This window comes from Scyliorhinus canicula, chromosome 13 (assembly GCF_902713615.1).
Source record: "Scyliorhinus canicula chromosome 13, sScyCan1.1, whole genome shotgun sequence".
In the NCBI taxonomy this organism is placed as follows: Eukaryota; Metazoa; Chordata; class Chondrichthyes; order Carcharhiniformes; family Scyliorhinidae; genus Scyliorhinus; species Scyliorhinus canicula.
In genome coordinates this window covers 130,694,836-130,722,395 of record NC_052158.1, presented here as the reverse complement: position 1 = coordinate 130,722,395, position 27,560 = coordinate 130,694,836, and the positions used below count along the sequence as shown (strand labels likewise).

Sequence of the window (27,560 nt, the reverse complement as noted above, 5' to 3'; positions counted from 1 at the left end):
GTATGGTCTAGATACAGAAGGATATTGCTGAGGCCTTCAACACAATTGTGCCGACACTGGCAGGACTCAAGTACTGGCAATGCCAGGTGGTGCAGAGGCCACTCCAGCTGCACCAAAATCCCATGTAGTAGCCCAGGGGCTCATGATGTAAGACACTTTGAAATGGCTTGGGGGTCATGAAAGGCAAGCTATAAATGCGTCCCTCTTTTGTTGTGGATATTAAAGGAAACAGGTCAGAAAATTGCAGATGTGATTGTTATTGTCCAGCATTCCCTGGATCCAGGAATTGTGCTTTTACATTAGAAAATTGCAAATCCCACTCCATTATTCAAGACGGTTTGGAGACTGATGCCCAGCCAATAGTACATCTGGCCCTGATATTTACAGGGATGATGAGGGTGAGGCCAAAAATGGGAAGTCCTAAAGAACCAAACGGCAGGATCTTCTTAATCTTCTTAATCTTCTCTCCATCTGAGATCTCTTGGGAAACATTTTAAGAAACTGAATGTTTTGGATGATTGGGTGACTAAGACTCTGGCACACTCCAGCCCTTCTGAATCCCCAGTTCCTAACAGCGGTGGATCTCAGGCACAACAAACAGAACAGAATAACCATGGCAACACCAGTGACACCTGAAAGTTGGCCTGGTTCCTCCAGGTCGAGGCCCTCCAGAGGTCGCTCGCGCAGGACACCTCAGGCTACCGGGCAAGGAAGGAAGCAGGCCTCCTCCACTTCTGATGTCCTTCCTGGGGTAACACCTAGATGCAGCACTAGGCCACACAAGATGAAGAAATTGTAGGAGCACAGAGTGGGCGCAGGTAAAGGCAGGTGCCATAGTTAAGCAGTGGATAACTGTAACTGTAAATAATCACCGTTAAAGATTACTGCAGCTAAAAGCAGCTACTCCTTTGTCTCTGACCCCTTTCACACAGGGAGTCTACCTCCCCATCTATACTTAGATCCTCCAACAGTCCCTCCAAGCAATCCCAACAGTGAGAGCACCTGCGACCCACACTGAGAGACATCCTGGAATGACAGCCTCATCACTCACCGAGGCCTAGGCCTTGCCACCACACCTTGGTCAAACGAATGTGCCCCTGACTCTTCACTCAAACATGATACGGGGGTCTGTGTGCAGTCAGAAAACAGACAGGACTCAGACTTCAGCAGAACCAGAGGAGCGTCACAGATTTCCTCACAGCGAGTGGTCATCACTCTCCTGGATTGACAAGTGACTCACTGACACAGTCTACCCAGGGCCCATCAAATAGACCCTGGGAGTGAGGGTGAGGCGGAGCACGATTCTTGGGAGCGGGGAAAAGAATTCTGCGTGGGGGAGAAGAGTTTTCAGGGAGAAAAGGTTCTTGGGATGGTGGGGAAGTGTTCTGGACAGGGAGGGGTTCTGGGAAGGGTGAAGGAGGGGGGGAAAGGATTCTGGGGGGAGGAAGTTGGGGACAGGGTTCTGGGGGGGGAGAACTTTGAGCTGTTGAGCACCAAGCCTCCGAAGCCACGAATCTGGAGGCTATGAGGGTCTCCCTTGCGCTCCTGGCATGTCCGACCCTTTCCACCCGCCACCTGTCCTCCATCCTCCCATCCATCCCGGGCTCGACCCCCCACTCTCTTCTCAGAGGAAGTTACACATTCCTCCTCCACCTCCTCCAGAATGTCACACCACTGCTCTGCCAAGTTGCGGAGAACCCAACACATCACAACGATACGGGATACCCTGGTTGGGGGGGGGGGGGGGGGGGGGGGGGAGGGGGGGGGGGGAGGGGGGGGGGAGTTCTGCGAAGCACCACCAGAGAGGTCCAGGTAGTGGAACCGGATCTTCGTGTGCCTATGAACTGTTCAGTGACAGTCCGGGTGACAGTGTGGGCCTCATTATAACGGGTCTCCACCTCGGCCTCAGGTCTCCGTCCTGGTGTCATCAGCTGTACCTTCAGCTGATATCCCTTGTCACACACAAGCTGGATTTTCGGGGAGTGGAACCCCTTCTGGTTCTGTGATACCAAGGTGCTGTCAGAGTGACAGGCTCCCTGGACCCGAGGCATCCTGGCGATGATGGTGAATCTTCCAGCCCGGGCATCCTGGTAAGCTTGGTCCAGGTCAAAGTGAATGTAATAGGATGCCTGGGCATACAGAGCATCTGTGACCTCCTGATACATTTGTGGGCTGTGGATTGTGAAATTGCACTCAAGACCCCACTTGAAGCCCAGAATCGGCCAGTGGCATAAAATTTCAAGGCTGCTGTAATCTTCATGGCCAGATGGAGCCCGTGTCTTCCTCCTCCAAGTGGTGACACTCTGTCCTTGGTGAGGCGGAGTCTTCACAGCACATGGGGCTGGATTTTCCAATCCCGTGGCAGTGTCCACGGCGTTGTAAACGGCGTCGTGTTTTACGTCGGCGTGGACAGGCCGCTCCCATGTCTAATTCTGGCCCCTACAGGGCGGCAGGGGCCGGCGAGTAGGAAACAGGGCCACAGAGGCAGGTCCGCCGATCGGTGGGTCCCGATCGCGGGCCAGGCCACATCGGAGGCACCCCCCACCCCCTCCCCGGGTCGGACACCCCCCTTACACGCCGAGGTTCCGCCGGCCCAGAGCAGGTTAGAACGGCGCCGGTGGGACTTGGCTCCTTTCCTATGGCCATACGGGCCAGAAAATTGCCGGGCCGGCCGCATAGAGCAGCTCGTGACTGGCGCTGTGCCAACCACGCCGGCGCCAATGGCGCCAAATCTCGGCATTGCGGAGAATCGCATGCCGGCGTTGGGGCGGCGTGGCCCGTTTGTGGGGATTCACCGGCCCGGCGCGGGGCTGGGAGAATCCCGCCCATGGTGTCCGACAGTTCGTCGTATGACATGCGAGTCCTGCACATCCAGGGTCTCCTTCTCCGTTCTCTTCTGGCCCCCTCCATGGCTTGATGGGCCAGGACTTAAGCTTAACCAGCGACCCCTGGTGTCCTGATGCAGAGTCCAGTCTGGGTTGGCCTATCCCCAGTCGGTGACGTCTGTTTGCTGCCATATCATTAATTAGGATTATTGTCAGCTTGATTGGCTCTATTCCGAAATTCGCCTTTACTCTGGGACGAATGGGAGAGGGAGAGAGAGAGACAGTCAGTAAGATTATCCAACCCAGGTTCCTCAATCCCTACCAGCACCCTTTGTCCTCATGATCCTGGAGACTGACAACCTTGCTCCATCTTTAAAAAAAAATAAATTTAGGGTACCCAATTATTTTTTCCAATTAAGGGACAATTTAGCATGGCCAATCCACCTACCCTGCACATCTTTTGGGATGTGGGGGAAAAACCCACACAAACACGGGGAGAATGTGCAAACTCCACACGGACAGTGACCCAGAGCCGGGCTCGAACCTAGGACCTCAGTGCCGTGAGGCAACAATGCTAACCACATCGCCACCGTGCTGCCCCCAACTCCATCTCTGACGGCATGTGCCATCTCAGTTAGCTGCTAGCCATAACACATCATCGCATCAACGACCAGGAGCACTACCCATGCCACCTCATAGTCGCAATGACATCACATCTGACTGTCCCCCCCCCCTCACATGTGCTTCAGTGGCTCATTCCTGTGCTATGGTTCAGTGACGCTCAAATGAAGCACGATGACTCCTGGATCCACTAGTGTAGTTGGGCGGTCGCTATCTACCCTTCTCGAAACCACCCCCAAACCTCAACCCTTGACAATGAAGGATTCCACCATTAACCCTGACTTGGAGAGTGAGGTGGCTGAGAGTGGTGAAGGATATGTGACGATGGCCAATTGGCTGGACGAGCATAACTCGCAGTAATATGAGAGGGCACAAGTCTTTTCAGAGGCAGGCAAGGGTGACCAAAATGCACCGTTACATGACTGTTTCGCCTTCCCGCCAAGATCAGGAGCCCAGGTGAAACCCGGTTTCCAGGAAAAAAACATTCAGTTCAGACATTAGCAATAGAAAAAAAAACTTTTAAAATATAGGACTGCTCACCCATCGGCTTGTATGGTAAAACCAGGAAAGGCATACAGTTCAGAACTATTTTTCTACAGCTTTGATTCAAGCCCATGCATTAAAGAGATTGAAAAATCCTCTTGTAAAAATCTTGAGCTGAGACTAATGCATTTTGGCAGCACTCCAGAGTTTGGGGAGCCTGAGGGTTGGTAATATATGAAATGCTGCATTGATTGAGGGGGCAGCTGCCAAATGTGGTGATTGTAATAGTTACTGGGGCGTGCACAGTAACGTCAGCAAATAAAACCCCAGAGCCTTTAAAGCTAACAGAGCGAAGTGGGTTCATTGCAAATTGCCTGGTCTTTGAAATTAACCTCAAATGAAGCACTTCACGCTGAGAAAGGATGAGACATGCGACCCCCATCCTGGCAGAGACCCCCGTCCTGAAGCCCTCTCGCCCAACCCGAGCCCCCACAAGTTTCAGCACCCTTGAAGCACCCCTGACGTACCATGACAGTAGCTGACCAGTCATTGTGCACACTGGAGGTAAGTGCCGAGCGTGACTCAACTCCTTGCTCCCCATTGGAGTCCATGGCACTTTTATGGAGCAGCAGTGATTCATGTACATGTGACTTCCCGCTTGGGAGGGGATGTGGGAATATTTTGGGCGGGCGTACGATTTGGCCTGAAGCTGACTAATGATATAATGATGCACGCAGAATCTGCTTCTCGCCCTTTCTGCGTGCGATCTGGTTTACAGCAGCCAGAACAACCCAGGGTGACCGCAAACTGTTGTGCACCCGACGCAAATCCTGTTTTTGTGCTCACCCGCAATCTTCCTGACATAGCGGCATTTTCACCGGGTGCAACGTGGCTGGAAAAACACCCCTCCAGATGGCACCTCAAAATGATGGTTCCTCCTCTCCAACCCTGTAAAATAAGAAGTAGAGATGTCCTTAGCAGCGAAGCTGCCATGGCCGAGGGAGATCGAGCCCCTCCATAGGGCAGCTGGAGTCAGGCCCAAAGCCTACTCAAAACATTAGCATCCTGGTCTGCCACTGGGAGGCCACATCCAAATTTGGAGCAAGGAGTTGAGTCACGCTCAGAGGTTGGGGGGGGGGGGGGGGTCTAGAGTAGGAGGGGGTCAGAGCATGGGATGTTGGGTGGTGGTGTGGAGGGCTGAATGCTGACTAGATTCTTTGTTCTCTGATAAGCCGCCATTCATGGCTGTTAAATCCTGTTAATTGTTCACCCACTGCTGACCGATAGTTATCCTGTCACCCCTCAACCCACCTCTGGGAAAATGGCCCCCGAGTGGGATGCCAACTGCTTCTGTCAAATCACCCGAGAATCTTTTCTATTTGATTGAAAGCAGCCTTTACTTTCCAAATTTTCTTTATATTTTCTCATAAGTATCCCAGTGAATTTTTAATGTGGTCTCGATTGTCTCAATGTCCTTCCTGCAATGTGGCACCCAAAGCTACACATCGTACTCAACCTGTTATCTTAATATGGTTATCTCGATTCACTATTACAGTTCAACTTTCATGCCTTGCCATTAAATCCAGTTTTACATTGACAATTTATCCACAGAGAAACTTCATTTCCACAGTCCTTCCAAACTCTTCCAAAGTTCACTCAATTTGGAAACTGTTACTTGAGATTGGAAAATTGCACATGCCACTCTGCTACTTAATAAGTGTGGAAGAGGAAAACCAGGGATTTATAGACCATTGTTAGAATGTCTATAGTTAAATATATTGGCCCCAGCTTTTGCTCCCACCCAAGAGTGCAGAGTCGGAAAATTTCCCAACTCCCCAAATCCGTCCCACGAGAACCTTCTCCAAACGGCCAGTTTTTGTTCTGAGGGAGTGGGTGAGAATTGGATTCGGGTCCGTTGCTCACGGAGACCCCTAGAGGGACAGCGGAGTTCCAGAGTGGACTGTTTAAAAGGCCTCCCTTGATACACTGGGACTTTTTCCTAGTTGTAATAAAAGCAGTAAGGCCTACTAGAGTTCAACTTCTGCACCACCTCACTCATCACACACTCCTCTTGCCCCATTCATGGCAACTCATACCCTACATGCCAACTGTTGCCCCCAATTCATCTTCATAGCCCTTTATATCCCCCATGCCAACTTAATACTAATTCATGCCAACCCATGTCCCAACACACCACCCTTTCTCCTATACCACCACATATATACCCTTTGGCCACAAGAAGATCCCCCTTGCTGAAGCCCTGCTTTTTAGTGTTTGATTGCTGGAAGATGCCTATATTTTGCTGATGCTCCTAGAGTTCAGACGCACTGAATATTGTAATCAGCAATCAGATAGAGAATCGACTCCGATGCCCAAATTGGGGCCGGCGCCAGTTTGACGCCGATCAGCCATGATCTGCCCTCTCGGAAATGGCGTAATCGTGTTGCACGGGACACGCCATTGCAACACCATTGGTGTGTCATCGGGCGGCCCTCCCGCGATGCTCCACTCCTGATTGGCTGAGTTCCCGACTGCGCGGGACACATGTGGTCTCAGTGATCGGGAACCCCATGTGGCGGCTGCGGACTGTGTCCAGCATCACCATACTTGGCCGGGATCCATGCCACAGGCCGGAGGGATTCTATGAGGGCTGGGTGGACTGGTGGGGGGTGGCAAGGGCATGGCCCGTGGGGTCGCGGATGGCGGGTTGGGTCCACGCACAGCCGGCACCATGTTGCACTGTGCGATCGCTCAGGTTGTCAGCCGTGCACATGCGTGGCCCGGGACGCAGCCATTCTTTCAGCCAGGGAGCCAAGAGTTTCACATCTGGCGCCACTGTTAGCCCCTCACCAGTCCCAGAATCGGTGACGGGTAGACACCGATTTTTTTCCGCGAATTTTCCGTTCGAGCCGGCACTTAGCCGCTGAAACGGAGAATATAGCTCATTGTTGCTGAATGAAATTGAGTGAATTAATCATCCTCTGAGACAAGGCACGTGTGCCCTTGAGAAGCCACTCGGGAGTTGAGGAGTGTGAAGTGTTCACACAACTAACAAGTCCAAATCCTCATTTGCAATAGCCTTCAGCTTTGAAGCTCGAGGCTGCTCACAGTCAAAGGGAGTTAAAGTGACCTTCAGCATAGAACCAAGAGCAGGGCTCTGTCCTGGAAGTGTTTGGTAGGACAGACAGGCAGCAGCTGTGGCTGTCCCTGTTATGGGTCTCCACAGTATTTAAAGATGGCTTGAAGCCGTCACAGATGCAAAACCCCTCATCTCCTGGCCCAAGGGCGACGCCCAAACTGGAAAGCTTCAGCCACCCTGACTAAGCCAAAGACCCCCTTGGAAAGGGGGGGAGAAACACCCTTGAGCTGCATGCCGGAAAATGGCTACTCACCTCCTCAAGTCCCCCCCCGTTGCCATTGTGCGAGCTTCATGTTTTTAAAAATGAGTACTGAACCGTGTGATTTCACGCTGTGGAGTCTGCTGCATTTGACTTCAATCTCGCTAATGCAAATAAGAGTTAATGAGATGCTGGCCTCTTTTGGATGAGATCCGGAACTTGCCATTGGGAGTGGGCCGGGGAAATTGCAAACTGGCTCAAGCCCAGCGCGAATCTCGATTTTGGCTTTTCCCGCTATTTACCCGACGCACCCAGATCTGCTCCGGGCGACACATGGAAGTTAAATCGCACCCATTATTTATAATGTTTACCATTACAAATATAAAACCCTTAAAACTACCTTTGTTTTCTGAACAATAGTCAAATTGTGACTGATGAAAATTCATCGATAATCTTGTTAATCTGAAAAATTAACACCGCTGTCTCAAAAAAACAAAGCAAATGGGGACAAACTAACTTGTGCATGTTTTTTAAAGCCAACTTCATTTTTTTCCCTCTAAATTTGCTGACACCCTGCTCTTAGCTGGACTGTCAGCCCCAAGCCAGGTTTTACGATTAATGGTCAATATTGGCTTTAGATGCTGATGGTCGCTGACCCAATATTTTGTACGACAGAACAACATAGATAGTTTTATCAATATTTGAAAACATTTGCAACAACAAGTTCTGTTAATGTTTCATTGATGGGAGAGCCAGTATTTCTTGTGGTATTATCATCATTCATGCCAAATTACTTGGGAGGCCAGAGTCTTACAAGTTGTTTGATCATAGCAACAGTAGGTGATCTCTCATTCACAGTCGGAGACATGAGTTCTCCGGCTGTTCACGTCGGCCGGATCTTCCGGTTCCACTGACGGTGGACCCCCCATCATGGGATTCCCGGCGTGGGGTAGATTTTCATACAAATAGGCTGTATCCATCAGCTGAAATCCCCAATTTTCCTTCCTCCCATCCGTCCTTCCCCGTCCAATCAACCCTCCCCATCTCCTCTCCCTCTGCCATCCACCTCCCCTCAATTTCCTCCCTCCCCCTTTTCCCCTAATATCCCTCAACCCCCCGTTTCTCTCCTTCCCCCTCCTAATCCTCCCGTCCTCCCCCACCACCTACCCATCCCACACACATCGCCTCCTCCCCGACACTCTGTTCCACCTTCCGAGGGTGTGTGTAACATCTTTCCAGGCTGATGGGCCTGTGTCGGCACTGTCAGTGGGTCAATATACAAGGCAGGAGAGTGATGATACCTCACTGTGAGGAAAGCTCTGGTACTCCTCAGTTTATGTTTTTCTGCTGACAGCGTACTCACACCCATCCTCATGACAGAATCAGGGCCATTTGATCTTGGACCAGTGTGCCCGGGGTTGGGGGGAGCGGAGGGTGACAAAGGGTAGGGGTGCAGGCAGGCCTGCTGTGAAGATTAATGTGACACAGGCTTTACATGTATGAAATGTGACATATTTTAATAGTGAACATTTGATATTTCCATTTCCCTAGCTATAGATAGTGACCTCCCACCCTCCCCAGTGCCCACTCAGTGCTCCTCAATCTTCTTGATCTTCTGTGGTCTACTGCGATGTCCAGGTGTGTCCCCAGGTTGCAAAATAGAGGTGGAGGCAGCCTGCTGCTTTCTGTGCCCTGTGGCCCCTGGATGCTCTTGGCAGATGTCCTCTAGAGGGCCTGGAGCCGGAGGGTCCCAGCCAACTTACGGGTGTCGTGCGCCCTGTTCAGCCCACTGCCCTTGAGATGTGCCAGTGTTAGGGAGGGGGGGGGGGGGGGGTGCCAGTGTTAGGAGGGGGGGTATCAGAAGAATTGGAGACAGCTGTAGTCTAATTGGTGGCAGACAGACCACTCGTTGGCCTCCGACGCTTCTTCCTCCCTGAGATTGCCCATAGGATCCTGGAGCATCAGACGGAGGGACAGCTGGAGTGAGCTCCAAAAGCCTCTGAGTCATCTGGCACTGCGAGTCCTGATGGTTCCCCATTGTCGGCACCATGGTGTTGACATCTTCAGCGTAGGTCCTCAGTGGCTGCACCATGCTCTGCAGTGTATCGGCAAAACTCCCCGCGTTTGGGACAGGTCCCTCAGTGACTGGGACATGCTCTGCAGTGTATCGGCAATGTCCACCTGCATCGGGGACAGATCCCTCAGTGACTGGGTCATACTCTGCAGTGTATCGGCAATGTCACCCCGCGTTTGGGACAGGTCCCTCAGTGACTGGGCCATGCTCTGCAGCGTATCGGCAATGTCTCCCCGCGTTTGGGAGAGGTCCCTCAGTGACTGGGCCATACTCTGCAGTGTATCGGCAATGTCTAACTGCGTTTGGGAGAGGTCCCTCAGTGACTGGGCCATGCTCTGCAGCGTATCGGCAATGCCCACCTGCATCGGAGACAGGTCCCTCAGTGACTGAGCCATGCTGTGCAGCGTATCGGCAATGTCCGCCTGCATCGGGAACGGGTCCCTCAGTGACTGGGACATGCTCTGCAGTGTATCGGCAATGTCTCCCTGCGTTTGGGACAGGTCCCTCAGTGACTGGGCCATGCTCTGCAGTGTATCGGCAATGTCTCCCCGCGTTTGGGACAGGTCCCTCAGTGACTGGGCCATACTCTGCAGTGTATCGGCAATGTCTCCCTGTGTTTGGGACAGGTCCCTCAGTGACTGAGCCATACTCTGCAGCGTATCGGCAATGTCACCCCGCGTTTGGGACAGGTCCCTCAGTGACTGGGCCATGCTCTGCAGTGTATCGGCAATGTCTCCCTGCATCGGGGACAGGTCCCTCAGTGACTGGGCCATGCTCTGCAGCGTATCGGCAATGTCTCCCTGCGTTTGGGACAGGTCCCTCAGTGACTGGGACATGCTCTGCAGTGTATCGGCAATGTCTCCCTGCGTTTGGGACAGGTCCCTCAGTGACTGGGACATGCTCTGCAGCGTATCGGCAATGTCTCCCTGCGTTTGGGACAGGTCCCTCAGTGACTGGGTCATACTCTGCAGTGTATCGGCAATGTCTCCCTGCGTTTGGGACAGGTCCCTCAGTGACTGGGACATGCTCTGCAGTGTATCGGCAATGTTCCCTGCGTTTGGGACAGGTCCCTCAGTGACTGGGACATGCTCTGCAGCGTATCGGCAATGTCTCCCTGCGTTTGGGACAGGTCCCTCAGTGACTGGGTCATACTCTGCAGTGTATCGGCAATGTCTCCCTGCATCGGAGACAGGTCCCTCAGTGACTGGGCCATGCTCTGCAGCGTATCGGCAATGTCCGCCTGCATCGGGGACAGGTCCCTCAGTGACTGGGCCGTGCTCTGCAGTGTATCGGCAATGTCTCCCCGCGTTTGGGACAGGCCCCTCAGTGACTGGGCCATGCTCTGCAGTGTATCGGCAATGTCTCCCGCGTTTGGGACAGGTCCCTCAGTGACTGGGACATACTCTGCAGTGTATCGGCAATGTCTCCCTGCATTTGGGACAGGTCCCTCAGTGACTGGGACATACTCTGCAGTGTATCGGCAATGTCTCCCTGCATTTGGGACAGGTCCCTCAGTGACTGGGACATGCTCTGCAGCGTATCGGCAATGTCTCCCTGCATTTGGGACAGGTCCCTCAGTGACTGGGACATACTCTGCAGTGTATCGGCAATGTCTCCCTGCATCGGGGACAGGTCCCTCAGTGACTGGGTCATACTCTGCAGTGTATCGGCAATGTCACCCCGCGTTTGGGACAGGTCCCTCAGTGACTGGGCCATGCTCTGCAGCGTATCGGCAATGTCTCCCCGCGTTTGGGACAGGTCCCTCAGTGACTGGGACATGCTCTGCAGCGTATCGGCAATGTCTCCCTGCATCGGGGACAGGTCCCTCAGTGACTGGGCCATGCTCTGCAGCATATCGGCAATGTCCGCCTGCATCGGAGACAGGTCCCTCAGTGACTGAGCCATGCTGTGCAGCATATCGGCAATGTCCGCCTGCATCGGGGACAGGTCCCTCAGTGACTGGGCCATGCTCTGCAGTGTATCGGCAATGTCTCCCCGCGTTTGGGAGAGGCCCCTCAGTGACTGGGCCATGCTCTGCAGTGTATCGGCAATGTCTCCCCACGTTTGGGACAGGTCCCTCAGTGACTGGGCCATGCTCTGCAGTGTATCGGCAATGTCTCCCCACGTTTGGGACAGGTCCCTCAGTGACTGGGACATGCTCTGCAGCGTATCGGCAATGTCCACCTGTATCGGGGACAGGTCCCTCAGTGACTGGGCCATGCTCTGCAGTGTATCGGCAATGTCTCCCCACGTTTGGGACAGGTCCCTCAGTGACTGGGACATACTCTGCAGTGTATCGGCAATGTCTCCCTGCATTTGGGACAGGTCCCTCAGTGACTGGGACATACTCTGCAGTGTATCGGCAATGTCTCCCTGCATTTGGGACAGGTCCCTCAGTGACTGGGACATGCTCTGCAGCGTATCGGCAATGTCTCCCTGCATCGGGGACAGGTCCCTCAGTGACTGGGCCATGCTCTGCAGTGTATCGGCAATGTCTCCCTGCATCGGGGACAGGTCCCTCAGTGACTGGGTCATACTCTGCAGTGTATCGGCAATGTCACCCCGCGTTTGGGACAGGTCCCTCAGTGACTGGGCCATGCTCTGCAGCGTATCGGCAATGTCTCCCCGCGTTTGGGAGAGGTCCCTCAGTGACTGGGCCATACTCTGCAGTGTATCGGCAATGTCTCCCTGCATCGGGGACAGGTCCCTCAGTGACTGGGCCATGCTCTGCAGTGTATCGGCAATGTCTCCCTGCGTTTGGGACAGGTCCCTCAGTGACTGGGCCATGCTCTGCAGCATATCGGCAATGTCCGCCTGCATCGGAGACAGGTCCCTCAGTGACTGAGCCATGCTGTGCAGCATATCGGCAATGTCCGCCTGCATCGGGGACAGGTCCCTCAGTGACTGGGCCGTGCTCTGCAGTGTATCGGCAATGTCTCCCCGCGTTTGGGAGAGGCCCCTCAGTGACTGGGCCATGCTCTGCAGTGTATCGGCAATGTCTCCCCACGTTTGGGACAGGTCCCTCAGTGACTGGGCCATGCTCTGCAGTGTATCGGCAATGTCTCCCCACGTTTGGGACAGGTCCCTCAGTGACTGGGACATGCTCTGCAGCGTATCGGCAATGTCCACCTGTATCGGGGACAGGTCCCTCAGTGACTGGGCCATGCTCTGCAGTGTATCGGCAATGTCTCCCCACGTTTGGGACAGGTCCCTCAGTGACTGGGACATACTCTGCAGTGTATCGGCAATGTCTCCCTGCGTTTGGGACAGGTCCCTCAGTGACTGGGCCATGCTCTGCGCGGGGACAGGTCACTCAGTGACTGGGCCATGCTCTGCAGTGTATCGGCAATGTCTCCCTGCGTTTGGGACAGGTCCCTCAGTGACTGGGCCATGCTCTGCAGTGTATCGGCAATGTCTCCCGCGTTTGGGACAGGTCCCTCAGTGACTGGGACATGCTCTGCAGTGTATCGGCAATGTCTCCCGCGTTTGGGACAGGTCCCTCAGTGACTGGGACATGCTCTGCAGTGTATCGGCAATGTCTCCCCGCGTTTGGGACAGGTCCCTCAGTGACTGGGCCATGCTCTGCAGTGTATCGGCAATGTCCACCTGCGTTTGGGACAGGTCCCTCAGTGACTGAGCCATGCTCTGCAGTGTATCGGCAATGTCTCCCTGCGTTTGGGACAGGTCCCTCAGTGACTGGGCCACGCTCTGCAGCGTATCGGCAATGTTTCCCTGCATCGGGGACAGGTCCCTCAGTAACTGGGCCATGCTCTGCAGTGTATCGGCAATGTCTCCCTGCATCGGGGACAGGTCCCTCAGTGACTGGGCCATGCTCTGCAGTGTATCGGCAATGTCTCCCGCGTTTGGGACAGGTCCCTCAGTGACTGGGCCATGCTCTGCAGTGTATCGGCAATGTCCACCTGCGTTTGGGACAGGTCCCTCAGTGACTGGGCCATGCTCTGCAGCGTATCGGCAATGTCTCCCTGCGTTTGGGACAGGTCCCTCAGTGACTGGGCCATGCTCTGCAGTGTATCGGCAATGTCTCCCTGCATCGGGGACAGGTCCCTCAGTGACTGGGCCATGCTCTGCAGTGTATCGGCAATGTCTCCCTGCGTTTGGGACAGGTCCCTCAGTGACTGGGACATGCTCTGCAGTGTATCGGCAATGTCTCCCTGCATCGGGGACAGGTCCCTCAGTGACTGGGCCATGCTCTGCAGTGTATCGGCAATGTCTCCCGCGTTTGGGACAGGTCCCTCAGTGACTGGGCCATGCTCTGCAGTGTATCGGCAATGTCTCCCTGCGTTTGGGACAGGTCCCTCAGTGACTGGGCCATGCTCTGCAGTGTATCGGCAATGTCTCCCCGCGTTTGGGACAGGTCCCTCAGTGACTGGGACATACTCTGCAGTGTATCGGCAATGTCTCCCTGTGTTTGGGACAGGTCCCTCAGTGACTGGGACATGCTCTGCAGCGTATCGGCAATGTCCACCTGCGTTTGGGACAGGTCCCTCAGTGACTGGGCCATGCTCTGCAGTGTATCGGCAATGTCTCCCCGCGTTTGGGACAGGTCCCTCAGTGACTGGGACATACTCTGCAGTGTATCGGCAATGTCTCCCTGTGTTTGGGACAGGTCCCTCAGTGACTGGGACATGCTCTGCAGCGTATCGGCAATGTCCACCTGCGTTTGGGACATGTCCCTCAGTGACTGGGCCATGCTCTGCAGTGTATCGGCAATGTCTCCCTGCATCGGGGACAGGTCCCTCAGTGACTGGGCCATGCTCTGCAGTGTATCGGCAATGTCCACCTGCGTTTGGGACAGGTCCCTCAGTGACTGGGCCATGCTCTGCAGTGTATCGGCAATGTCTCCCCGTGTTTGGGACAGGTCCCTCAGTGACTGGGACATACTCTGCAGTGTATCGGCAATGTCTCCCCGTGTTTGGGACAGGTCCCTCAGTGACTGGGACATACTCTGCAGTGTATCGGCAATGTCCACCTGCGTTTGGGACAGGTCCCTCAGTGACTGGGCCATGCTCTGCAGTGTATCGGCAATGTCTCCCTGTGTTTGGGACAGGTCCCTCAGTGACTGGGCCATGCTCTGCAGCGTATCGGCAATGTCTCCCTGCATCGGGGACAGATCCCTCAGTGACTGAGCCATGCTCTGCAGTGTATCGGCAATGTCTCCCTGTGTCGGGGACAGGTCCCTCAGTGACTGGGACATACTCTGCAGCGTATCGGCAATGTCTCCCTGCGTTTGGGACAGGTCCCTCAGTGACTGGGCCATGCTCTGCAGTGTATCGGCAATGTCTCCCTGCATCGGGGACAGGTCCCTCAGTGACTGGGCCATGCTCTGCAGTGTATCGGCAATGTCTCCCTGTGTCGGGGACAGGTCCCTCAGTGACTGGGACATACTCTGCAGCGTATCGACAATGTCTCCCTGCGTTTGGGACAGGTCCCTCAGTGACTGGGCCATGCTCTGCAGTGTATCGGCAATGTCCACCTGCGTTTGGGACAGGTCCCTCAGTGACTGGGCCATGCTCTGCAGTGTATCGGCAATGTCTCCCTGCATCGGGGACAGGTCCCTCAGTGACTGGGACATGCTCTGCAGTGTATCGGCAATGTCCACCTGCGTTTGGGACATGACCCTCAATGACTGGGACATGCTCTGCAGCGTATCGGCAATGTCCACCTGTATCGGGGACAGGTCCCTCAGTGACTGGGCCATGCTCTGCAGTGTATCGGCAATGTCCACCTGCGTTTGGGACAGGTCCCTCAGTGACTGGGCCATGCTCTGCAGTGTATCAGCAATGTCTCCCTGCATCGGGGACAGGTCCCTCAGTGACTGGGCCATGCTCTGCAGTGTATCGGCAATGTCCACCTGCGTTTGGGACTGATCCCTCAGTGACTGGGCCATGCTCTGCAGCGTATCGGCAATGTTTCCCTGCGTTTGGGACAGATCCCTCAGTGACTGGGCCATGCTCTGCAGCGTATCGGCAATGTTTCCCTGCGTTTGGGACAGGTCCCTCAATGACTGGGCCATGCTCTGCAGTGTATCGGCAATGTCTCCCGCGTTTGGGACAGGTCCCTCAGTGACTGGGACATGCTCTGCAGTGTATCGGCAATGTCTCCCCGCGTTTGGGACAGGTCCCTCAGTGACTGGGCCATGCTCTGCAGTGTATCGGCAATGTCCACCTGCGTTTGGGACAGGTCCCTCAGTGACTGAGCCATGCTCTGCAGTGTATCGGCAATGTCTCCCTGCGTTTGGGACAGGTCCCTCAGTGACTGAGCCATGCTCTGCAGCGTATCGGCAATGTCTCCCTGCATCGGGGACAGGTCCCTCAGTGACTGGGCCATGCTCTGCAGTGTATCGGCAATGTCTCCCGCGTTTGGGACAGGTCCCTCAGTGACTGGGCCATGCTCTGCAGTGTATCGGCAATGTCCACCTGCGTTTGGGACAGGTCCCTCAGTGACTGGGCCATGCTCTGCAGTGTATCGGCAATGTCTCCCCGCGTTTGGGACAGGTCCCTCAGTGACTGGGACATACTCTGCAGTGTATCGGCAATGTCTCCCTGTGTTTGGGACAGGTCCCTCAGTGACTGGGACATGCTCTGCAGCGTATCGGCAATGTCCACCTGCGTTTGGGACAGGTCCCTCAGTGACTGGGCCATGCTCTGCAGTGTATCGGCAATGTCTCCCTGCATCGGGGACAGGTCCCTCAGTGACTGGGCCATGCTCTGCAGTGTATCGGCAATGTCCACCTGCGTTTGGGACAGGTCCCTCAGGGACTGGGCCATGCTCTGCAGTGTATCGGCAATGTCTCCCCGTGTTTGGGACAGGTCCCTCAGTGACTGGGACATACTCTGCAGTGTATCGGCAATGTCTCCCTGTGTTTGGGACAGGTCCCTCAGTGACTGGGCCATGCTCTGCAGCGTATCGGCAATGTCTCCCTGCATCGGGGACAGATCCCTCAGTGACTGAGCCATGCTCTGCAGTGTATCGGCAATGTCTCCCTGTGTCGGGGACAGGTCCCTCAGTGACTGGGACATACTCTGCAGTGTATCGGCAATGTCTCCCTGTGTTTGGGACAGGTCCCTCAGTGACTGGGCCATGCTCTGCAGTGTATCGGCAATGTCCACCTGCGTTTGGGACATGTCCCTCAATGACTGGGACATACTCTGCAGTGTATCGGCAATGTCTCCCTGTGTTTGGGACAGGTCCCTCAGTGACTGGGCCATGCTCTGCAGTGTATCGGCAATGTCTCCCTGCATTTGGGACTGGTCCCTCAGTGACTGGGACATGCTCTGCAGCGTATCGGCAATGTCTCCCTGCGTTTGGGACAGGTCCCTCAGTGACTGAGCCATGCTCTGCAGCGTATCGGCAATGTCCACCTGCGTTTGGGACAGGTCCCTCAGTGACTGGGCCATGCTCTGCAGCGTATCGGCAATGTCTCCCCGCGTTTGGGACAGGTCCCTCAGTGACTGGGCCATGCTCTGCAGTGTATCGGCAATGTCTCCCTGCATCGGGGACAGGTCCCTCAGTGACTGGGACATGCTCTGCAGTGTATCGGCAATGTCTCCCCGCGTTTGGGACAGGTCCCTCAGTGACTGAGCCATGCTCTGCAGCGTATCGGCAATGTCTCCCTGCATCGGGGACAGGTCCCTCAGTGACTGGGACATGCTCTGCAGTGTATCGGCAATGTCTCCCTGCATCGGGGACAGGTCCCTCAGTGACTGGGCCATGCTCTGCAGCGTATCGGCAATGTGCACCTGCGTTTGGGACAGGTCCCTCAGTGACTGGGCCATGCTCTGCAGCGTATCGGCAATGTCTCCCTGCGTTTGGGACTGGTCCCTCAGTGACTGGGCCATGCTCTGCAGCGTATCGGCAATGTCTCCCTGCGTTTGGGACAGGTCCCTCAGTGACTGGGCCATGCTCTGCAGCGTATCGGCAATGTCTCCCGCGTTTGGGACAGGTCCCTCAGTGACTGGGACATGCTCTGCAGTGTATCGGCAATGTCTCCCCGCGTTTGGGACAGGTCCCTCAGTGACTGGGCCATGCTCTGCAGTGTATCGGCAATGTCCACCTGCGTTTGGGACAGGTCCCTCAGTGACTGAGCCATGCTCTGCAGTGTATCGGCAATGTCCACCTGCGTTTGGGACAGGTCCCTCAGTGACTGGGCCATGCTCTGCAGCGTATCGGCAATGTCTCCCTGCGTTTGGGACAGGTCCCTCAGTGACTGAGCCATGCTCTACAGTGTATCGGCAATGTCTCCCTGCATCGGGGACAGGTCCCTCAGTGACTGGGCCATGCTCTGCAGTGTATCGGCAATGTCTCCCTGTGTCGGGGACAGGTCCCTCAGTGACTGGGCCATGCTCTGCAGTGTATCGGCAATGTCCACCTGCGTTTGGGACAGGTCCCTCAGTGACTGGGCCATGCTCTGCAGTGTATCGGCAATGTCTCCCCGTGTTTGGGACAGGTCCCTCAGTGACTGGGACATACTCTGCAGTGTATCGGCAATGTCTCCCTGTGTTTGGGACAGGTCCCTCAGTGACTGGGCCATGCTCTGCAGCGTATCGGCAATGTCTCCCTGCATCGGGGACAGATCCCTCAGTGACTGAGCCATGCTCTGCAGTGTATCGGCAATGTCTCCCTGTGTCGGGGACAGGTCCCTCTGTGACTGGGACATACTCTGCAGTGTATCGGCAATGTCTCCCTGCGTTTGGGACAGGTCCCTCAGTGACTGGGCCATGCTCTGCAGCGTATCGGCAAAACTCCCCGCGTTTGGGACAGGTCCCTCAGTGACTGAGCCATACTCTGCAGTGTATCGGCAATGTCCACCTGCGTTTGGGACAGGTCCCTCAGTGACTGGGCCATGCTCTGCAGCGTATCGGCAATGTCTCCCTGGGTTTGGGACAGGTCCCTCAGTGACTGGGACATGCTCTGCAGCGTATCGGCAATGTCTCCCTGTGTTTGGGACAGGTCCCTCAGTGACTGGGCCATGCTCTGCAGCGTATCGGCAATGTCTCCCTGGGTTTGGGACAGGTCCCTCAGTGACTGGGACATGCTCTGCAGCGTATCGGCAATGTCTCCCTGTGTTTGGGACAGGTCCCTCAGTGACTGGGCCACGCTCTGCAGCGTATCGGCAATGTCTCCCTGTGTTTGGGACAGGTCCCTCAGTGACTGGGCCATGCTCTGCAATGTATCGGCAATGTCTCCCCGCGTTTGGGACAGGTCCCTCAGTGACTGGGCCATACTTTGCAGTGTATCAGCAATGTCTCCCTGCATCGGAGACAAGTCCCTCAGTGACTGGGCCATGCTCTGCAGCGTATCGACAATGTCTCCCCGCGTTTGGGACAGGTCCCTCAGTGACTGGGCCACGCTCTGCAGCGTATCGGCAATGTCTCCCTGTGTTTGGGACAGGTCCCTCAGTGACTGGGCCATGCTCTGCAATGTATCGGCAATGTCTCCCCGCGTTTGGGACAGGTCCCTCAGTGACTGGGCCATACTTTGCAGTGTATCAGCAATGTCTCCCTGCATCGGAGACAAGTCCCTCAGTGACTGGGCCATGCTCTGCAGCGTATCGACAATGTCTCCCCGCGTTTGGGACAGGTCCCTCAGTGACTGGGCCATGCGCTGCAGCGTATCGGCAATGTCTCCCTGTGTTTTGGACAGGTCCCTCAGTGACTGAGCCATGCTCCGAAGTGTATCGGCAATGTCACCCTGCGTTTGGGACAGGTCCCTCAGTGACTGGGACATGCTCTGCAGTGTATCGGCAATGTCTCCCTGCGTTTGGGACAGGTCCCTCAGTGACTGGGACATGCTCTGCAGTGTATCGGCAATGTCTCCCTGCATCGGGGACAGGTCCCTCAGTGACTGGGCCATGCTCTGCAGTGTATCGGCAATGTCCACCTGCGTTTGGGACAGGTCCCTCAGTGACTGGGCCATGCTCTGCAGTGTATCGGCAATGTCCACCTGCGTTTGGGACAGGTCCCTCAGTGACTGGGACATGCTCTGCAGTGTATCGGCAATGTCTCCCTGCGTTTGGGACAGGTCCCTCAGTGACTGGGCCATGCGCTGCAGCGTATCGGCAATGTCTCCCTGCGTTTGGGACAGGTCCCTCAGTGACTGGGCCATGCTCTGCAGTGTATCGGCAATGTCTCCCTGCGTTTGGGACAGGTCCCTCAGTGACTGGGCCATGCTCTGCAGTGTATCGGCAATGTCTCCCGCGTTTGGGACAGGTCCCTCAGTGACTGGGCCTAGCTCTGCAGCGTATCGGCAATGTCACCCCGCATTTGGGACAGGTCCCTCAGTGACTGGGCCATGCTCTGCAGTGTATCGGCAATGTCTCCCTGCATCGGGGACAGGTCCCTCAGTGACTGGGCCATGCTCTGCAGTGTATCGGCAATGTCTCCCGCGTTTGGGACAGGTCCCTCAGTGACTGGGCCTAGCTCTGCAGCGTATCGGCAATGTCACCCCGCATTTGGGACAGGTCCCTCAGTGACTGGGCCATGCGCTGCAGCGTATCGGCAATGTCTCCCTGCGTTTGGGACAGGTCCCTCAGTGACTGGGCCATGCTCTGCAGCGTATCGGCAATGTCACCCCGCGTTTGGGACAGGTCCCTCAGTAACTGGGCCATGCTCTGCAGTGTATCGGCAATGTCTCCCTGCATTGGGGACAGTTCCCTCAGTGACTGGGACAAGATATGGAGGCCCTCAGCCATGGCCTTCACAGACTAAGCCATGACTTGGGCATCTCCACTCAAGATGCGGACGTCGTGTTCCAGATTTTCATCTGAGGTCACCACCCTAGCAGTGTTGGTCTCATTCCCACACAATTATGGCAATATCCCCTGCACCCGTAGCCTTTGGTACTCCTCCAATCGGCTATGCGCTTGCTGGAATGTTGGTGACATCCCCTCCTGAATGTCACTGATGTGTCCTGTGATCTGCATCAGCTCTGAGATACCCTTGTCCAGAGGCTCGGCATCAGAATGGGACCTAGCTGTGTCCTGGGATCCAGCTGACCTCTGACTGCTGTCTCCCCTGGATGTTCCTGCTTCCACATGATGTGCAGCAGTAACATTGTGATTTTCACCAGATTGTGATCCAGAAGCCTGTTCACTAATGTCATCCACTGATGTGTGTGTCCCTGCGCTGGTGGTATGTGGGTGTGATAACAGTGACGGGTTGATGGTGGTCTCCTCAGAGCTCTCCTCTGAGGTGGTCTCTTGGCTGGTAGGCTGGGGAATGACTCCGGATAGCCTGGCCTCATCATCGGATGGAGATCCTGCGAGAGAATGGACATGTGGTCAGTAAGAGGGAAGGATCATTTTGTCTGACATGAACAACTCACGAGACAGATCATCTGGGTGAATGGGCAGTGGATCCTCACCTCTCTGGTGCAGGCCAACCTCGCTGTCAGTGACTTCTCTCTCCTTGGCTAACCTCGTGATTTTCAGGGCCCATTCTTCATAGGGAGTTAGGATAACCATCTTGGCACTTTTCTGCTTATTATGGGCTATATACTCCTGCAGGGATATTATGGGCTATATACTCCTGCAGGGACAAAGAGAGGGCTTTGTGAGATGACGCTTGATGTGTCAGTGGTGTCAATAGCAGGTGGCCTGTAGTCTATAGCAGCTGCCGCACCCGAACATGAAGGGGTTGTGATGGTGGTTGCCAGTTGGTTTTGAGGAACTTGCCCAGGGATCGGATGTGGGGAAGGTAAGATGTGTCAGCCAATAATTTGTGGGAGGGTGTTTGGAATTTGATGGGTGGTGGGCAGAACCGCCCAGGAGAGAGTTGGTAACTTCCCCAGGCAGCTCACTGAAGGTGGTCGGTCTTCTTCCGAGAATGGGCAGCGGTCCTCCTTGTCATGTTGCCCATACTGACAGCCACTGCCAGTGGCTTCCAGATGGTATTCGTTGCCTTGTTGCTGGTCCTCCGCCCTCTCGGGACAGACTGGACCATCTCTCATTCACAGCGTCAAAAGGGCTGACCAGCTCGGCATCCCTAAAGCGAGGAGCAAGTCTGTGCTTGTGTGTTTACTGGGAGTGACTGGTGAGGGAGCGTTTAAAAGCAGCTCCCTCTTGTTAACGGCGAGAAGCTGCGGTGCAAGTCCGGCAAATTAGATGGCGCGACAGCCAGTAATGGTGAGATGTTAGTGGGGTTTATTTCCGGCATCAAGTGCTGTCAAATACGTGCCTCAATCTCGCCAACGTGGTCAAAAAGACATTTAGAAAATTTTCTGTTAATTCTTATCCAGTGTATACTTTTTAAGTGGGTATAATTTAATGTTTGTCTGTCTGGAAGGGTAAAACCTATCATTGGATTCGTGCTGGAAAAAGATATGTGTATGTGTGGGGGTTCATTTCAATTCCAAATCTGATTCTATAATGCTTAGGGAGGGATGCAGTGTGAAGAGTAAATAAACTAGCAGTGGTTACTTAGCAATTGGGGCCTTGTAAGGTAGAGAAGCTTTTAAGTTTTAGTTTGAGCTCCTTTTTTTGGCAGTTGGAGAAAGGTAGTGAGAAAGAAGGATACGTCTCACAGCTCTGCTGGAAGCTGTTGCTTTTGGAAGGCCAAAGATAGAACGTCTCTCTCAGCTTTGCTGGAAGAAAAGCCATGCTATGGAGTAATAGTTAAGAAAACAGAGGTCGGAAACCTAAAGCTAAGAGAAATGAAGAGACATTTCCAAGACGTCTGGAGTTAATGGAATAGAGGAAACTGGAACCAGAACTGATTACTGTTCAATAAAGGCACAGAGAGTTGAAAAGGCATTGGATCACACGAGGCCAGAAGTGTATCCTCAGAAGTGCTAAGATTTGTGAGAAATTACGACTGTTTGAGAGACATTATTTGAACTAATTGTGGAAATTGGTGGCTCGTCCTCGGAATTTGTGTTAAAGCCTTGAAGGCAAAGGAAACTTAAAGGGAGAGTTGTAAAACCTGAAAGTGTAATCTTAGAATCAATCATGGAATCCCTATAGTGCAGAAGCAGGGCTATCAGCCCACCGAGTCTGAAGCAACCCTCCAAAAGAGCACTCCGTCCAGGTCCATTCCCCTGCCAACCCCACCCTGTCCCCATAACCTAACCTCCACATTCCTGAATACTAAACGGCAATTTAGCATGGCCAATCTACCTAACCTTGATGGAAGCAACACAGGGAAAGCATAATTAAATAGAAGATTGGAAAGTGTGACTTTTGAAAGTGGAATTTGAAATCATTCGTGTGAAAGCCGGAGTTCAGTGAGACAAGGTGGCTCATGGTATGATAATCAACTGGGGGGATTTTGAGGAGAAATCCACAGGCATTCACTTGGGTTCAAAGAGGAAAGTGGTTTACCACAGTCATCTTGTGAGCTTAAGAGGGACTTTGTGTATTAATGAGACTATTGGAGCTTAAAATGTACTGTGTGATCCGTGTTAATCCTAAAAGCAGTAGGTAATTGCTAAACTAAAGGGGGAGTAAAGTATTGTATTATAACCCAATTTTTCCATGTTTAATAAATGTTTTTTCTTGTTGTTGAAACTAATTAGTGAGCCTGTGATTCTGTTCCTCCATGTTCTAAAAAAAAAGGTAGAACATCAACTGGGATCGTAGCACTATTCATAACGCCCCCTCTTTTTCTGCTGCTATTTTGTTTCTTATCTGGATTTTGACATAGCCCATGTAAAGTCCAGGTACAGTTGCATTGTAACTGCAGAGCTGGACCAGCAATCCAGAGGCCCAGACTATTGACCTAGAAAAAAGCATTCAGATCCCACCTTGCAGCTAGGGGGGATTAAATTTAATCAATCAAATCAGGAATACAAAGCTAGATTTACAGAATGGTTACAGGACAAAGAAGGCAATTTAGTCCATTGATCCCATGATGGTTCTTTACAAGAGCATCTTAGCTGGCCGCAGGCTCCTGCCTGTTTCCTGTAGTGCTGCACCTTTCCCTTCAGGTGTTTATCCAAATTACTTTTGGAAACCGTGATTGGCTCTTCCTCCCACCACCTTCTCAGACAATGCTTTTCAGATCCTAATTACATGCTGTGTAAAAATGTTTTCCTCATGTCACCATTGGTTCCTTCGCCAATCACTTTGCATTCGTGTTTTCTGGTCCTCCACCTCCCGCCAAAGGAAACAGTTTCTCTGTGTGGTCTACTCTTGTCTAGATCATTCATACTTCGAAGACCTGTGTCAAATCTCCTCTCAATCTCCAATTGCCCACTCTATGGAACTCCCAATCAACAACAACAGCAACTTACATTCGTACAGCCCCTTAGACATTATAAAATGTCCGAAGATGCTTCACAGGACCATGATAGAACAAGAACAAAGAACAAAGAAAATTACAGCACAGGAACAGGCCCTTCGGCCCTCCCAGCCTGCGCCGATCCAGATCCTTTATCTAAACCTGTTGCCTATTTTCCAAGGTCTACTTCTCTCTGGTCCCACCCGTTCATATAATCTGTCCAGATGCATCTTAAATGATGCTATCGTACCCGCCTCTATCTCCTCCGCTGGCAAAGCATTCCAGGCACCCACCACCCTCTGCGTAAAAAACTTTCCACACACATCTCCCTTAAACTTTTCCCCTCTCATCTTGAAATCGTGACCCCTTGTAATTGACACTTCCAATCTTGGAAAAAGCTTGTTGCTATCCACCCTGTCCATACCTCTCATAATTTTGTAGACCTCAATCAGGTCTCCCCTCAACCTCCGTCTTTCCAATAAAAACAATCCTAATCTACTCAACCTTTCTTCATAGCTAGCACCCTCCATACCAGGCAACATCCTGGTGAACCTCCTCTGCACCCTCTCTAAAGCATCGACATCCTTCTGGTAATGTGGCGACCAGAACAGCACGCAGTATTCCGAATGTGACCTAACCAAAGTCCGATACAACTGTAACATGACCTGCCGACTCTTGTACTCAATACCCCGTCCGATGAAGGCAAGCATACTGTGTGCCTTCTTGACCACTCTATCAACCTGCGTTGCTACCTTCAGGGTACAATGGACCTGAACTCCCAGATCTCTCTGTACAACAATTTTCCCCAGGACTCTTCCATTGACCATATAGTCTGCTCTTGAGTTAGATCTTGATAAAACAAAGTAAGACACCAAGCTGGTCAGATAACCAAAACCTTGGTCAAACGGTGGGTTTTAATGAGTATTTTAAATGAGGAAAATGAGGTAGAGAGGCAAAGTGGGAATGGAATTCCAGAGTTTAGTGCCTAGGCAGCTGCGGGTCTTGTCACCCATAGTGGAGTAATTCGAATCAGAGGCCAGAATTAGTGATGTGCAGGTATCTCAAAGGGTTGTGCAAGTGCAAGAGTTCACAGAGATATGGAGGGAAAAGGCCATGGAAGGCAGGATAGGAATACTAAAATGAAGATGTTGTTTGATTGGGAGCTAGAGGCAGATTTACAGTTCATGGTGCCCACGCGTACATTCATTTCTGGGCCCGTGCCCCCCCTCCCCACCAACCTCACACCCCTCCCAACCCCACCCACCCTTGCCCTACAGAATGCAAAGGCGAAAGCCACAAAAACACACAAATTGATCACTGAATTTTAAACTGGCAAATCTAAGTCTTCAGAAAATTCACTCGTACGTTTGATTGGGGTTGAACGTGCAGTTTGTGCACTGTGCACTACTTCAAACTTTTACAAGCAAAATGACAAACTGTCTTTTTGCTTAGCTTCGTCCTCTTGTCTTGCCTTCAATTATCTGTGTTTTGTCTGTCAGATTGATAGTGTTGCTTCATATTGTTGAAGAAACTGATCTTGATTTTAATGAAGTGTCTGAAAGAGCAGGCGTTTGCACAGTCAATCCCATGTTTTTATCACCTTCAATTCAAGCTCTGCAGAAATTGGATTACTCTTTTAACTATTAAGATGTCATACTGGATTTCAAACAATAGTCACCCTATTCTTCTCGTGCCAATTTCCCCCTCACAAACTCTCCCGCCCCGCAGACCCCCAACCCCATTACAGACTCTCCCTCCCTTCAAAATGCAACCCGGCCCACACGCACATTCTCCCTCCATACACTGCAACCCTGGTTAACCCACTCACACATCTTGCTGCTCCCACAACCCCATCTCCTCACAGTCTCCCCCTATTTCTCACACTCTCCCATTCTCACAATCTCACTCACTTCGCTGGCCTGGGGTCTCCTCGCGGCTAAGGCTTGATTTGGGGCAACACACCTCGTGCCTTGCTGTTGGGGGACCTGCTCTGGGTTAAGTTGCAAAGCTGTTTGGCTGCTGACCCATCTCGCGGTGGCTTGATTTCGGCACTATTGCTGACTTGTCCTGGTCGAGTCGCAAACCTGCTTGCCTCGCCTGCTCTGCAGCTGACCTCACCTTATGATAACTTTTGGCATCTTGCGCCTCGCTGTTCAGCCCTCAGTCAAGCCTCCTGCTTGCCTCGCCACATGCTCCTTTCGGCGGCTGACTTTAACTCGTCGTGGCTTTCTACGGCTAGGTCGAGTCGCAAACCTGCTTGCCTTTCACAAAGTGGTCGCCATGATGTGGAGATGCCGGCGTTGGACTGGGGTGGGTGCAGTAAGAAGTCTAACAAAACCAGATTAAAGTTCAACAGGTTTGTTCCAAATCACTAGCTTTCGGAGTGCAGCTCCTTCATCAGGTAAACCCGATGAATCTTAGATCATTGCCAAGGAAAAGGCTTAGAGTTGGGAGCTCGGGAATGGAGTTTTGAGTCGGGTCTGAGAACAGTGGCTTCAGTCTTCCCAAGATATAATAGAAATAGAAATAATGGACAAGAATGCTGTGCATGTGCATAACCACATCTGTGTTCTTCTTTCAAACCATTCACATGTCAGCCATGCAGTGTAAGCAGGCTATAATTACAGCTTTACTGAGACTCCCGTGGCCCCTTTGTGTCTCAGTGTGGTGGCTGCAGTGTAAATGCATCTTTAAAAGACTTCTCCAGCTGCTCTGCATCTTTACAACACTCATCAAAACCGAATTATTCCTTCTTTCCCACAAATGGATTGTCTTTGCAACCCTAAAGGTACAAAATCTTACTGCCTTCCTCCCCCTTTCACACTTTCCTGTTCCATGAACTGGGAGTTCTTATGGAAAATCTACTTGTTAGCAAAGGTCAAGTAGCCTAAATTGTTTTATTTTCACCATTTCAGTAAATTGCTTAAATCTCACTACCCAATAAGACAAAGAACAAAGAAAAGTTCAGCACAGGAGCAGGTCCTTCGGCCCTCCAAACCTGTGCCGATCATGACGCCCTAACTAAAAATTAAACCTTCTGCCCTTATTCAGTCCATATCCCTCTATTTTCTCCTATTCATGTACCCATCCAGACGCCTCTTAAATGTTGCCAAAGCGCCTGCTTCCACCACATCCTCTGGCAGCGCGTTCCAGGCACCCACCACTCTCGCTATGAAAAACATACCCTGCACATCTCCCTTAAACTTTCCTCCCTCTCACCTTGAACCTCTGCCCCCTTGCTTCACCCTTGGCAAAAGCTTCTGACTATCCACCCTGTCTATGCCTCTCATCGTTTTGTAGACCTCTATCAGGTTTCCACTCAACCTCTGTCTTTCCAGTGAAAACAATCCAAGGTTATTCAACCTCTCCTCATAGCCAACACCTTCAAGACAAGGCAATATTCTAGTGAACCCTCCCTGCACTCTCTCCAAAGCTTCCACATCCTTCTGATAATGTGGTGACCAGAACTGCACGCAATACTCCCGAACTAAGGTTTTATATAGCTGCAGCATGATTTCCCAACTCCTGTACTCAATGTCCCAGTACGCCATATGCCTTCTTAATCACCTTGGCCATCTGTGTTGCCACTTTTAGGGAAGGTGGATCTGCACACCCAGATCTCTCTGTATGTTAATGTTCCTAAGGGTTCTACCATTTACAGTACAATTCATACCTAGATTTGATCCTCAAAAATACATCACTAACATTTGTCTTGATTAAACTCCACCTGTCATTTCCGTGCTCAAGTCTCCAATCTATCTATATCCTGTTGTGTTCACTCACAACCCTCGGCACAATCAGCAACTCCGCCAATCTTTGTGTCATCTGCAAACTTACTGATCAGACCACCCACATTTTCCTCCAGATCATTTATATATACTACAAACAACAGAGGTCCCAGCGCCGATCCCTATGGAACACCACTAGCTACAAATCTCCATTCTGATAAACACCCTTCCACCGCTACTCTCTGTCTTCTATAACC

At 52.8% G+C, this 27,560-nt stretch overlaps 1 protein-coding gene across 1 annotated transcript in view; it reads left to right on the top strand.

The window, feature by feature from the left end:
• Positions 1-4,301: 4,301 nt before the first annotated feature.
• The window catches only part of LOC119976457 (antihemorrhagic factor cHLP-B-like), a 42,865-nt gene continuing 19,606 nt past the window's right edge, over positions 4,302-27,560 (top strand). The window contains exon 1 of the mRNA XM_038816994.1: positions 4,302-4,493. The gene's annotated coding sequence lies outside the window, so the exon portion shown is untranslated. The remainder of the gene's footprint in view (positions 4,494-27,560) is intronic.